Source organism: Myotis lucifugus, unplaced genomic scaffold (genome assembly GCF_000147115.1).
Source record: "Myotis lucifugus unplaced genomic scaffold, Myoluc2.0 scaffold_1240, whole genome shotgun sequence".
Taxonomy (NCBI): Eukaryota; Metazoa; Chordata; class Mammalia; order Chiroptera; family Vespertilionidae; genus Myotis; species Myotis lucifugus.
Window position 1 is genome coordinate 61,487 of NW_005872288.1, and position 14,229 is coordinate 75,715.

At 44.4% G+C, this 14,229-nt stretch overlaps 1 long non-coding RNA gene across 1 annotated transcript; it reads left to right on the forward strand.

Annotated features, from left to right (window-relative positions):
- The first annotated feature begins 596 nt into the window (after positions 1-596).
- Positions 597-4,526, forward strand: LOC106695419. The gene is made up of 3 exons (XR_001346508.2): positions 597-1,310; positions 1,944-2,055; positions 3,029-4,526. It is a non-coding gene; the product is annotated as an uncharacterized LOC106695419 (long non-coding RNA).
- Positions 4,527-14,229: the final 9,703 nt, after the last annotated feature.

Genomic DNA, 14,229 nt, shown 5'->3' on the forward strand with positions numbered 1-14,229 from the left:
TCCCCCGCCAGTCAATCCTTTGTCAGACTCGGCAGCGAGCGGGCACGAAGCCCAGCTCTCGGAACAGCTTCCCTACCCGCGCAGCCTCGCCGCCGCGCACTCCGCGGCCGGGTCCGAAGAGCAGCGGCGCCCCCGGGCTGGGGCGCGGGTCCCGGCGCAGGACGCGCCCGAGTCGGAGCCAGGCGCGGAGCGAGCGAGCCGCGCGGTGACTGCCGCGGCTCGGGGAGGCTGCAGGCCCCGCCCGCCGGCCGCCCAAGCTCTTCCCCTTTTCTCTCCACCCCCTTGCTCCATCCCGCACGCCCTGCAGGGAAACCAGACCGGTTTGCAGCAGCTGCGGCGGCGGGAGCCTCCGCCGCAGTCCGATTGGGTGCCGAGTCCTTGCATAGGGACGCGGCTCTGTGTCCCGGGTGCCCCGGACGGAGTGCCCAGGACCGAGAGCCCAGGACGGAGAGCTGGGGCAGCAGGAGCCCCTGGGTTTGGCCGACCCCTCCAAGTCTCCAAAGCTAGCCGGGACCTTCCCCGCGGCTCTCAGAATGCTGCGTCCGGGCTAAACAGGCTGTTTGGGATAGGGCTCCCCCCTGCCCCAGGCCGTTGAACTCTGCAACGCCTGGTCGCCTAGCCGCCGGACTCGGCTTGGAAGGGACAGGCTAGGATGCCAGGGCGACGGTGTCTCCCCTTCTAAGGACAGCAGGTGTGCCCAGGAAATAAGACCTACTTGACAGGTAGGGAAGAGTTGGCGAGGGGGTCCTAGCGGAGAGGAGAGGAGGCTGGAGGGGCGTGAAGCGCATGTGGGCTGTGATGGGGTTGGGGATCCGATCCGACTGAGAGCGCTGAGTGGGCGTGGGGGCATCTGCTGTCAGTCTAGCTACAGAAAGGGCAGATCTAAAGAGCTCTCCTAGGGAAAAAATGCCGTCATGGCAGCTGTAGCTAAATGTACTCAATAGGAACCGAAAAGGTAGCGGATCTCTCCCAGATGAACCGAAAGCAAGAGGTATTTCTAGCCCTCATTACTTCCTTCCACTTCACTCTTGCTTGGTGTGGCTCATGTTGGAGCATCGTCCCCAGGGGTCGAGGGTTCGATTCTGGTCAGGACACAAACCCAGGTTGTGGGTTCGATTCCCATCAGGCGCGTGAGGGAGGCAAAGGATCATCTATGTTCTCTTTACACATCACACCAACGTTTCTCTCTCCCTCTCCCTTCCTCTCTAAAACAACAACTACAAACCACTGGTGGAAAACGTGGGATGGATACATTCTACCTGAGGAATGCCCAACAATTCATAGTCCTTATCGTCAGAATCGCTGACTTGGTGAGCTACCATCACTTTCTGTTTAAAAGGATACTCCCCCAAATTCTCAGCAAGTGAAACCCCTCTTTTCAGTTCTGAAATCTTTTTATACTTCCCCCCACTCCCCCCCCCACACACACACACACATTGAGGAAGTGTGTTATAGTTTAATATCAGCTCAGAATGGAGATCAATAATTCCTTGGCAACACAAATAACCCACATTCTTAGTCTTTTTCCAGCTTACTTCTTCCAATATGTCTGACATTTCAGGGCATCACTTGGTTAGGACCTGTAAAGTGTGTCTGGCTTTATCCTGGCATCCTAACCCTTCAAAGCTCAGAGCAGCCACACACTTCTAGTCCAGGTGGCTGCTTTTGCAGAAGAGAAAACGAACACCCAAAGATATTAAGCGATTCAAGGGCCAAAACCCAGGTTCCTTGATTCCCAATTCCTGAGCAAGAAATAAACACCGGATTAATAAAGTTCAATTAGGACTCGATAGAGGGGGCAGTGGAGGAAAGAGGAGCAGATCAAAAGAACCTTTATCGCCTGGTGTGAATCACTGTGTAGGGGGCAGCAGCACACCGCTGTAAGCAGCAGGCAGGCGGGGCTCGGGGAATGGTAATCCCAGTCTCCCCTTCTCTCTCCTCAGACTCTGCCCTGAAATCCCAGGAGAGGAAAATGAATCTGCTTCCCGGAGAGGAAAGTGAAAATGCAACGTCAGTTCTCAGTGTCTCCTGGGAATGCAGGAGGGGTGAACACAGGTAAAGTTAAATTTAAATCACAGTGGATCAGAGATGGTCACGCACATTATGTACAAATGCACACACACATGTGTGCGCACAGCCCTTGTTTCCCATGAAGAGCCTGCGTGCTTCCTTTCTGTAAAGCACAGATCGATGCCAACAGCCTTCAGTTTCCAGAGAGACGTCACCAAGCAGACCGACCACTGGCTACTTAGAGAGCTAACTCTATGAAACAGACTCTAAGCAACTATTCCAAGAGTCTTAAAATCATCATTACAGTGAATTAATTAATGGAACAAGGAACCACATAGTGTGAAACCTGATATTTCTTCCCTATTCTCTCTAAATCTATTAACAAGAATTTGGGGAAAGTCACCCTCTATTGGAAGTAAACCAAGATCAATATCACTAGCAGTAATGACTTGGCAAGAAAATCTGGAAACATTTTAACAATCAGAAAATGCTCACCTAATTGTTTTACTTAATTTCAAATATAATTTCTCCAGTGTTTCCAGATCTTAGTCCAAAATCTTAATAATGCTATTCAATACTCCCCGATAAGGAATAAGCCTAGATTCCTGGTAGTAGATTTGGTAGCATTAATGGCCCTAAGTAATGACCTCCCTTATCCAGGTCCTTTTCCTCTGACTTCATAGTCCCTTTATGCTGTGAACATAAAACTACTTAAAAAAAAAAAAAAAGTCCAGCCCAGCCGGCGCGGCTCAGTTGTTAAGCATTGACCTATTAGCTAGGTGGTCACGGTTCGATTCCTGGTCAGGGCATATGGCCAGGTTGCAGGTTGCGTGGGGAGTGCAGGAGGCAGCTGATCAATGATTCTCTCTCATCATTGATGTTTCTCTCTCTCTCTCTCTCTCTCCCTCTCCCTTCCTCTCTGAAATCAATAAAAATATACATATTTTTTTAAAGGACATAAAAAGAGAAAGTCCTTTTTTTAAAAAATATGTTTGTGCATTTCTGCTTCTGTCCTTAGAATCCTGCCATCACCATGAGAACAAGCCCACTGGAGGATGAATGGCCCCATGGGGCAGAGCTGAGTCATCACTGCTGAGGCCATCCTTGACCAGACAGCCCTCAGGTGACTGCAGAGGTACAAGCAAGTCCAAATGAGATCGGCCAGGCTTGGTCCAGATCAGCAGAACCGGCCACCCAACTGACATATTCACTGGAAATAATACATTGTTACTATTTCAAGTCACCACTTCAGCCATCTATTGCTACATAACCACCACCCCAAAACTAGTAGCCGAGACCACCACCATTTACTATTTTTCATAATTCTCTGAGTCAACTGGACCCAGCTGGGCACTGGCCAGAGTCACTCACTTGGCATCTGAGCAGGAAGGTCTGAGAAGTCTTCCTTCACACATCAGGCACCTCAGTCTGCCACCGCATGACCTCTGCCTTTCCAGGTCACAGGGTTGGGCTTCCTTACAGCACGTGGTCCTGTCAGCAGGACGGCCAGACTTCTTACCTGGCAGCTGGCTTCCAGGGGGGAATGGACACTGCCAGTCTTCTTAAGGACTGAGCTCGGGAGTTCTAGAACACCCACTTCATTCTATGGACAAAGCAGTCACAAGACCAACCAGACTTAAGAGGAGAGGAAATAGACTCACACGTTTGGTTTGAGGCAAAGCATGTGTGTATAAGAATCAAAGGGCCTTATCGCAGCCATTTTGGGGAGACTGTCTCGCCTGCTAAGTTTTGGGGTGGTGGTTATACCCTATTAGCTACATTCTTCTAAGCGATGGGACTTTGGGACTTTCTGGACCTTTCAATGAAGTGAGGGAGATTGAGTTTGTGTATTTAACTTTTTATTTAGTGACGTCTCCAGGGCAAACTGAAGTCCCATACGTATCCAGAAAGGAGTTGCCAGGGGGAATTTGTGGAGCATTGGTCAACTATGGGTACTTCTAGTAGGTCACCTGTATCTATTCTTCAACTAGACACAATCCTCAAGAATACACATGAAAGGCATGCATTGTGGTGGCTCCAAGCAGCTTGGGTGGTGGGAGAAGGAGCAGGGGCCAGGCAGCCCAGGCTCGCAAAGGCTCTGGGCCCGCCTTGGCCCTCCGGCACCCAGCAAGCACCGGCCAGCAGCCACCCTCCCCAAGAGGATGGTCAGCACCACACCACTGAGGGGGCGGGGAAGAGATCCATGGGTTGTCAGCTATACCTGCTCCTGCAAAAGTGGAAATGAAGAAAAAAAGAAAAAAAGGCAGCAGGAAAGGATAAATCTGCAGACAAAAAATGTACAAACAAAGGGAATAGGGGAAAAACAGGCTGAAGTGGCTGGCCAAGAACTTAAAAGATCTACCTGCGGGAAATGGAGAAACTAAAAATGAGGAGAATCTAGCTTCAGGTGAAGCAGAAGAGAAAGAAGCCAAGTCTGATTAGTACCATATTAATCATATTAATCATATTATAAGACATATAATACCATGTCTTATCAGTGGTCCCTGTCTCCCTTCCTAAACAATCCAGAGGAATATTTTTATCAACTATTTTGTAGTGTAAATGCTTTTTTAAAAGAGGAAATCATTTGCTGATTGTTTTTGTGTGTATGTGTGGGTTTGTTTGTTTTTGGGGGGTTTTTTTGTTTGTTTTTTTGGTATAACCAGAAAATAGTGGGATGTTGAATATGGGAGGCTTTGATTATCTTAACATTCCATAGGTGGGGGTCATTGTTATATCCTATAATACAAAGCATACTAAATGGCAATATGGCATCAGTTGTGCATTTAATATGTCTTGAACATTTTAAATTACGTCTATTCCCATGTTGTTGGCAGTATTGTTTCCTAAAGAAAACCCCTCCTCGATCTTGTCTCTCTCTGTCAGAATTTTGTGCATCTGTAACATCTTTGGTGAGGCAGTCGTTTCCCTGGTAACTTTGTTAATGTGCTGTGAAAGATTGAAGATTTCATCATGTAGCTTATATGATATGACATTGCAAATTAGTGGGACTTTGATGTTATAGCGTATCAACATTTGAAGATCTAGGCACTTGATACTCCGTTAAGGAAATTTAGCCTCCACATTTTAAGCTGAAAATTCACCAGAATAACTATTTAGAAAAAAATCACAACTGTGTAACTTTAAGTTTTTGGTACGTATGTTAAGAATTGTGTACAAATGGAAATGTCTGTGTACTTATCCTCAAAACAATTGATAAAATGTCAATTATGAAAGAAAGACATCATTGCCTCCACAGACGTGAACCAGGAAGGAGAGGCTGCATTCTTTGCAGCCCCCGAATGACCACCTTCCATCACACTGCCTTCTCTTCCTGGAAACTGGATTTCCAAGCAGACACGGAACGCCACTGCTTAGCTGCCTCCCCTGTGTGCCTCTAATACCCCTATACACATCTGAAATGAGATGCTCATTTCAGGGGACTCAGTGTTCTCTGATTTCAGTTTTGCTCTTTAGGTTAGCAAAGGCTTAAAACCCTCATCCTAATGCCTTCCCTGTACCATCTTCCTTTCCTCTAGCTTTGCTTTTCTTTTCTACTGCACCTTTTCTCTCTTAATCCTTTAAAAAAAAAGAATTAAACGAGAAAGAGAGAGAGAAACGTCAATGAGAGAGATACATCGATTGGCTGCCTCTTGCATGCCCCCCTCTGGGGACCCAGCCCACAATCCGGGCACGTGCCCTGACCAGGAATTGAACTGGGAACTTCTTGGTTCATGGGTTGATGCTCAACCACTGAGCCACACCGGCTGGGCTCTCTTAATCCTATTCATTTCTTTGTTCCTCCTTCCTCTCAGGATTGGAAAGAGCACTGAGCTAGAAATGCTAAGACCTGCTTTCCCACCCCACCTCTGTCCCTGCAACAGTGAAGTCCGTATTCTCTCTCAGCTTCAGAATCCTCGGATTCAGATTCCTGTCTGTATCATGAGGGTGTTAGGTGAGATGCACTGAAGAGTCATAAACCTAACAGACTATGACTCTTAAACCCCCCCTTTCGACACATATAGTAGCAAAACTTGGAGGAGGTTGAATATTAAGGCCTCAGAACCCCTTAGAAGAGGTGTACACGCATCTCAACCTTTCTCAAACAATTCCCAATACCTAAGTACTTTTTGCTAAGTTTTTCATTTTTCAATTAGAAAACATTCAACTCTACCAGCTACAAGCCCCACTTAACTCATCATTCTTTGTCCAGAGGTTGGTGTCATTCTAGCTCTCAAGACTAGCTCATTCTTCAGCCAGAAACTATGACATCTGGATGCCCAATGTTAGCAGGCTTTCAGCTCTGACCCTAAAAATGTTCTCCAATCTACCTGGAATTCATCTACAAAATACAAAAAAGAACTTTAAAAAAAGGTTTCCCTAACAAATTCACCGAAATATAAAATTATATGCATTGAGATTATAATTATGTGAAAAAAAGGCACATGAACAACTCCTGAAGGAAAACAATTAAAAATTAAAGTTCTTATGCCAGGTTGGGGAAATTCTAAGATTTAAAAATGTTTCAATGTTGTGTTGTTTTCACACTTAAAAATGCATATGCTATTAAAACTTCTAATTTCCACTAGCCTCTACAATGTTTTCTGTTGAGTTCAGTTACTCCTTTACTCTTCAACATTTTTTTCTTGTTAGAAACAGACTCACATACATACCTTCTCTAGGTGAATTTTTACTTTGCCCAGAAATTATTTTTAAAAAAACAATATAAACTCAGTAGTGTTTGATTTGAAGAATGAACAAGAAGTGAGAATATCAGTACAGAGGGGAGAAAGAAGGGGACAAGTAGAGAGTTGTTAGTATAGCACAGAGAAGCAAGCTTTATTTCAGAAAGCATCCTAAAGACATTAAAATATAGACACACGGTTTTTATAGCAAGTCTGACCGTGGGTGTTAAGGAACCTGAAAGTCAAGGTCTTCCTATGAGAGAAAGCAAGCCCCTTTTGTTTGGAGAGGCCGTTTTTAAAGCTTGATGTAGGTGAAGGAGGCAGAAATGAGTCAGCAATGTTCCTCAAATCAAAAACTGCAAAATCCATTGCAATTATTATACCCCGGGGAGCAGTGTGCTGAGACAACTTAACCTAAAGTCGCAAAAACAAGCCGTGGAACCAGGGGTGAAACCCAGGGCTGCCATCTTACCCCCTTGAGCAGAAGAGGGGCAGCCGAATCTGCCCTGGACTCATCAGGCCTCAGCATAGGGTTGCCACACCACACTCTTCTTTGTTCTAATATGTGAAGTACTCCGTTGTTTTCTTCCTCTTCAAAACATTAAAAGAATTTCTTATCAATAGTGAATACATTTGACATCAGACGGGTCACAATGAAAGAGAGATCTAGAAAGAATACCAAGAAATAAAGGAATCTACAGGGAAGGCTGGAAAAGAAGGAAATGAATTCAATAAAGACACTCAAGTTTCCTAAATAGAGGCAATAGCAGTCCACTCGGGACGTCTGTGTGGCTGATGCCTTCCTGTCACCATTTGGGGAAGGGCTCAGGTGCTCGCCGTGAGCAAGATTCGCTCTGCTCCGATGCAGGAGCAGCTCCCAGAGCCCAGACTTGGAGTTTCTCCGTGTTGCTGTCTGAAGGGAGGGGGTGCGAAGAGAACTGGACGCTGACTTTCACATCCAGTGGAGCCCCCGTTAAGGTTTCCCAAGTCCTCCGTGACACCTCCGCACGTGAATGCCCCTGGAAGACAGCACTGATCTGTGCTTTTGCTTCTCCCAACATTTAGGGACTTTCCTGGACTTGAAACCATTTAGGTAGAACCTTCCCAGCAAGCCTCTCCTCTTGGCGACATTGGAATTTCTGTGCTTTGCTGGCAAAACTGGGCTTTCATTTTGCCACCACTCGAGAGACACTGTCCACCAGCTGGCCCAGCAACCTAGAATACTGTGCTGGGGTTGGGGTAGAATGGGAAATATGTTATGCAAACGGATGTAACACATAACCCTCAATCCTCAGTGAATTAAGAACCACTGCAGTAGAGGTTCATCTCTTATTCGACGTGGTTTGGTGATCAGGTTGACCTCAGGCAGTCATTCAGGGACTCTGGCTCCTTCTATCTTTGGCACCATTGTTTTTAACATTTAGCCTCCAAAATCCCTGCTAAACTGGGAGAAAGCAAAAAATTTAAGATGCCTGGTGTGGACATGCCAAATATCACCTCCACCTGCGTTCCACTGGCCAGAACTCAGCCATGGCCCCAGCGGACGGCAGGAAGTGTGGAGATGTATGTATAATCGTGTTGCCAGGGAAGAAGGGGAGAGCCTAGGTGTGGTGAGCACCGTATTCTCTGCCTAATGTCTACATTGAAGACACGTCATCTTAGGTTTATTCTTGAACAGCTCTGATTGGAGACTCAGGAAGGAAAGTCTTCAGTAGTCAGGTTAGTCTCCTGAGCTTGTATCTGGGTGTACCTCAGGACAGAATTTCAGCCCATCGTGTGTGTGGCGTTCTGGGTGGCATTGTTGTCTTGCGAGTGTCTGTGGACACACGAGAAAGCATAAGGAGTCAACTGCCTATATAGTTAGAAAACTGAACACTTGAGGCAAGTGTAAAAAGAAGGGTCTTCCAGGGCCTCTGCCATCAGGAGAGCGCCATTGCTTCCACCATCCTGGGAGGAGACGGAATCCGCGCAACCAGCTTCTGCTATATACTAGACACTCTGGAGCCTTTGAGGGGAAGAGAAACATAAGTCCAAGCTCCACCTGCAGCTACCTTGTCCTGATGGCGCAGGTGACCGCAGGAGAAAAGGTTATAATGAGGGAAAGAAAGGAGGACGAGTGAGCAAGAGGCATGTGGTTTTTCCTAGCACCAATACCCTATAAGAAAAATATTGAAGTTGGGGTTACCGTGGGGATTTACAGACACTTTAACCCAAAAGGCAAAGCCACAACATGAAGATGTAAGTTAAGAAATGTTGGAGAACCACCCAGTTTTTTCTTACTGCAATAGACTCCGCTCCGTCTTTTTCTGTGTAAGGGGTTGGGTAGGGTGGGGGATAGGGGGAGAAGCAATGGACCAGGCTACATCCTCTCCATGTTCTACTGTCTCTCCTTGGTTTGTACTTTCCATTGGCTGTGGACATTGTGTATATGTGTGTGTAACTTAATATTTTCCCTTAGTTTTAAAGTAGTGAGTGTAAGAGAGAAGTCCTCTATTGTGACCATTCTGCACACTGAGAAATACAGTGGTGTTTCGAGAGACTTTAAGAAAAATGGTTAGAGAGGTTTGTTTAATATGTGGGGGCTTATTCATGATGTCACGATAATAATAAAAGGCATAATTTGAACTTGACCATATAGTACGATCTCAAAAAAGTACAGCAAGTCTAGAAAAATGTCCTTAGGGAAACTGCTAAAATGTTAGCTATTGTTGCCTTTCGGATTATTGTTGTGCTAATTTTTCAAATCAGGAAATGATAAACAATTGAGGAAATATGTTAACATTTAGTGATGACAAAAATTTATGTATGACATAAGAATTTAGAAAATTTTATGAAGGTAGAAGAAATTACTTAATTCCCTTTACCCAGAGACTACCACCTCCAACATTTGGTATTTGCTTACTACGTGTTAAAACATTTTATACTATTTTTTTAGGTTAAAATAACATGTGTGCAGGGAAAAGAATCTGAATAGATATTTCTCCAAAGAAGATATACAAATAGATGATAAGCACATGAAACAGAACTCAACATCATTAGCCATTAAAGCAGTGATTCTCAAACTTCTGGCCCTTTAAATACAGTTCCTCATGTTGTGACCCAACCATAAAATTATTTTCGTTGCTACTTCATAACTGTAATGTTGCTACTGTTATGAATTGTAATGTAAATATCTGATATGCAGGATGGTCTTAGGCGACCCCTGTGAAAGGGTCGTTCGACCACCAAAGGGGTCGCAACCCACAGGTTGAGAACCACTGCATTAAAGAATGCAAATCAAAACCACAGCGAGATACCACTTCACACCCACTAAGGTGGCTAAAATTAGAAAGACATAAAACCAAGTGTTGGTGAGAATGTGGAGACAATGGAGCCCTCATACTGTGCTGTTGGGAATATAAAATCTTTTGGAAAACTGTCTGACTGTTCCTCAAAAGGCTATACATGGAGTTACCATATGACCCAACAATTTCATTGCTAGGTATTTGCCCAAGAGAAATGAAAACATATATTCACATGACAACTTGGACACAAATGTTCATAGCAGCACTATTCACAATAGCCAAAAAATAAAAATAAATAAATAAAGGGGAAACAACAACAACAAAACAACACAAGCCAAATCTCTAATAACTGATGGATGGATAAATAAAATGTAGCATATCCCTATAATGGAATGTCATTCAGCAATAAAAATGAGTAAGTACTGATACATGCTACTCCATGGATGAATCTTGAAAACATTATGCTAACTGAAAAAGGCCACATGTTATATGATTTCACTTATATGAACTGCTCAGAATGGGCAAATATATAAAGACAGAAAATAGATTAGTGGTTGCCTAGGACTGAGAAGAGGAACCCTTGCTGACGAAATGGGGAGTAACTACTAATGGATACTGGCTTTTAGGGGGAGATGATGAAAAGTTTCTAAAATTGAGAGCAATAATGAATGTACAACTCTATATATACTGAAAAATATGGAATTGTACATTTCAAATGAGTGAATTGAATGGTATATCAATCAATCTCAATAAAGGAGTTGTTTTTAAACAGCGAATACATAACATGTCCATCTCAAAAAAATTCAAACCTTATAAAAGAGTCTACAATTAAAAGTAAGATTTCCCTTCCCACTCACCATCCAACGTCTGGTTCTAGTCTCAGAGAAGAGCACTTTTTAAAAGTTTCTGGGTTTTTTGTTCTTCTGGTGGCTCTTGTTTTAAGGTTAAATAATATAGTTATACTTTTCTTAAAAAGCACTCTGACATTCTACTCTGAAAGAGAAGGAAATTAACACAGTTTACTGTGTGCAAAATCCTCACGTTTCTGCCTCCCATTTTTTTGTGATTTCTTATTTTTGTGATAGTTTTTACTTTTATAACTTTAAAAAATATATATTCATGTCTCTTGTATAACTTTTCAATTTTAGGAACCATTTATTAACTGGGAGGGGGTAGATCTTGGATATTTCAACAATAAGCTGCATGGGAGACATTCAAATAAATGGAATGCTGAGTCCTATTGACAGAAGACTGCCGCCTACTCTGCTTAATTATGGCTTCTGCATAGCAATCAATAATGCGGGCTTTTCAGTCTTGGGTAAAACCCAATTGCAGCCGCCTTCAACTTTCCATGGACGTGAGAGTGGATGGAGTTTTAGCAAAGAGGGCCCCAAAGCTCCTTTTCTTTTTAAATATTTTTTATTGATTTCAGAGAGGAAGAGGAAGAGGAAGAGAGAGAGAGAGAGAGAGAGAGAGAGAGAGAAGAGAAACATCAATGAATGATAGGAGAGAATCATCGATTGGCTGCTTTCTGCATTCCTTCTACTGGGGATCGAGCCTGCAACCAGGGCATATGCCCTTGATCAGAATCGAACCCAGGACCCTTCAGTCCACAGGCCAACGCTCTATCCACTATGCAAAACCGGCTAGGCCCCCAAGTTTCAATCTCTGTCTATAAAATGTTGGCAAGTCAGGCACAGGAGAGGGTGTCCATGAACCATCTCAATTATTCCTCAAGTAGCAGCTGTAACAAAAGCTCAGTCCTTTACCTATAGGTAGAAATAGGGGTTAGGCCAGCCGTGGGCAAACTATGGCCCGCGGGCCGGATCCGGCCCGTTTGAAATGAATAAAACTAAAAAAAAAAAAGACCGTACCCTTTTATGTAATGATGTTTACTTTGAATTTATATTAGTTCACACAAACACTCCATCCATGCTTTTGTTCTGGCCCTCCGGTCCAGTTTAAGAACCCAATGTGGCCCTCCAGTCAAAAAGTTTGCCCACCCCTGGGTTAGGCCCTGCTGGCATGGCTCAGTGGTTGAGCATCAACCTATGAACCAGGAGATCACGGTTCGATTCTGTGGTCAGAGCACATGCACATGTTGTGGGCTCAATCCCCAGTAGTGGATGGCAGCTGATCAATGATTCTTTCTCATCATTGATGTTTCTCTCTCTCCCTCTCTCTTCCTCTCTAAAATCAATAAATATATTGTTTTTAAAAATAGGGGTTGTGATGGGGAGAGAATGAAGCCGCTGGAAAAATGTTGCCTGCTGCTGTAGAGCTCATTTTCACCACAAGGATGACAGTCCTGGGGGCACTCTTCCACTTCCTCAGAATGCATCACTCTTAGATTTCCCTGCTTCTTCTCCACAGTGGGGATCCGGGATTATGGCTGATATACATATTAAATTATGTTCTATAAGAATTTTTCAAATCCTTTTTATTTTACAAAATTAAGCAAAATGAACAAAGCATACATAGAACTGTAACAACCGTCTCACTTCAACAAAACCCTAACTTTCTCCACTTCTGCTCATCTCTCCTGCCACCGCCCTGGCCCCAGGCCATCGCCTCTTGCTTAGATGACCACTGCACCAGTTAACTAGTCTCCTTGCTTCAGCTCTTGCCTCCTTAAAGTCCGTTTGCCAAACACGGTGTGTGTGATCTTTAAAACAATGGCTATCACACTGCTGCTTAAAATCTTCCAAAGGCGTTCCTCTGTCTTAGAATAAAAGCCAACTCCTCACTGTGGCCTTCAAGGCCCTGCATGCTGGGACCACAGCGCACACGTCTTCTGTGTCATTGCAGACCACTCTGCCTCTTGCTGCTTAAGGTCTCAGTCATACTGGTCTATTTCTTTCTGTTTCATGAACATGCTAAACTACTTCATGCTCGGGAATTTAAGCTTGCCGTCCCTTTGGCTGGAAAGGCTTGTAACCTGGATCTTCCCCCAGCTGTCTTCTCTGTTCATGTGAACCTTGACTCTTCCATGTCATTTCTGCAAGAGGTCTTTCCTGACCATTGTGCTGAGAGATTTATGGTCACCACCTTCCCTCTAGCGCGCGCGCGCACACACACACACACACACACACACACACACACAACAGCGCTACTCAGTGTATTCATATATATAAGATAAAGGGCTTAGAACAGCACATTGCAAAGTCTTCAGTATTGTTAGGTCTTACTTTTCGCTTTATTTATCACATATTAACTAAATTTCTCTTGTGCATTTACTTTTCTATGGTTGGTCTACCTCTCCTCATTGTTAGCTTCATAGGGGTAGGGATTGTGACTGTTTTGTTCATTTAAACAGGTTCTAGCACCTGGAAAAAAGCCTGGCACATGCTTAGGTGCTCAATAACCATTGTTGAAAAGATGAAACTTGAAAGAGCGAGGACTACACCCTCCATCTTACCCTGGATCCTCCATTTTTGGGCAGCCATGTGCTCGGCAAGGCTTCTTCCGGGAAGCCCAAGCCTCTGCTAGCCACACCCAGGATTTCTTTAAACTAACCAATGACAATCAAGGGAAGTGCGCGCCATAGATATGACCACATCCTGTGTAACGAGACACTGACTTGCGCCTGGCCAATCGGCAGGGCCCACAGTCCCCTCTCCTTCCCTTACTCCACCCCCCTATAAAACTCCTCTTCCCACCGGGCTATCTCTCTCTTTGCCACTTGCCGCTGAGTCGGTAAGGAGGGTAGGGGAGCCAAGCCCGGGTTTGAATAAAAGACTCTTTGCTTTTGCATTGGACATGGCTGGCTCCCTGGTGTGGTCTCTTGGGGATCCTGAAATCTGGGCATAACAAAACTAACTATAGGAAAAATATATACATATATAACCCAAAAAATACTGGAATAAAGCCACCAATAACTCGGAGTAGAAGGATTCTTGGGAGACTTTTGTTTTCCTCTCTCTAGTTTTTCAGATATTCCATTTTTACATAGACCATGTATTCTTTTTAAATGTAAAAAGAAAGAGTTAATTTGCAAAAAGACTTATGTTCGTATGCCGTATGGAATGTCAGTTAGTCAGTTTCTGCAGGCATGCGGCAGGTTGCAATCTCCGGACCTGGGTATAAGTATAACCAGTTCTTAAATCAGAAGTCATCTGACATTCTTCAGGAAGAGTCAGTGCTGTGTCCCTTAGTGTATGAAAGCATATGCAGGCCCTGGGGAGAGCCTCTGGGGAGGTTTGACACCTCTCATTCCATCAGCAGCCACGTGTCATGTGATCAGTCACCCA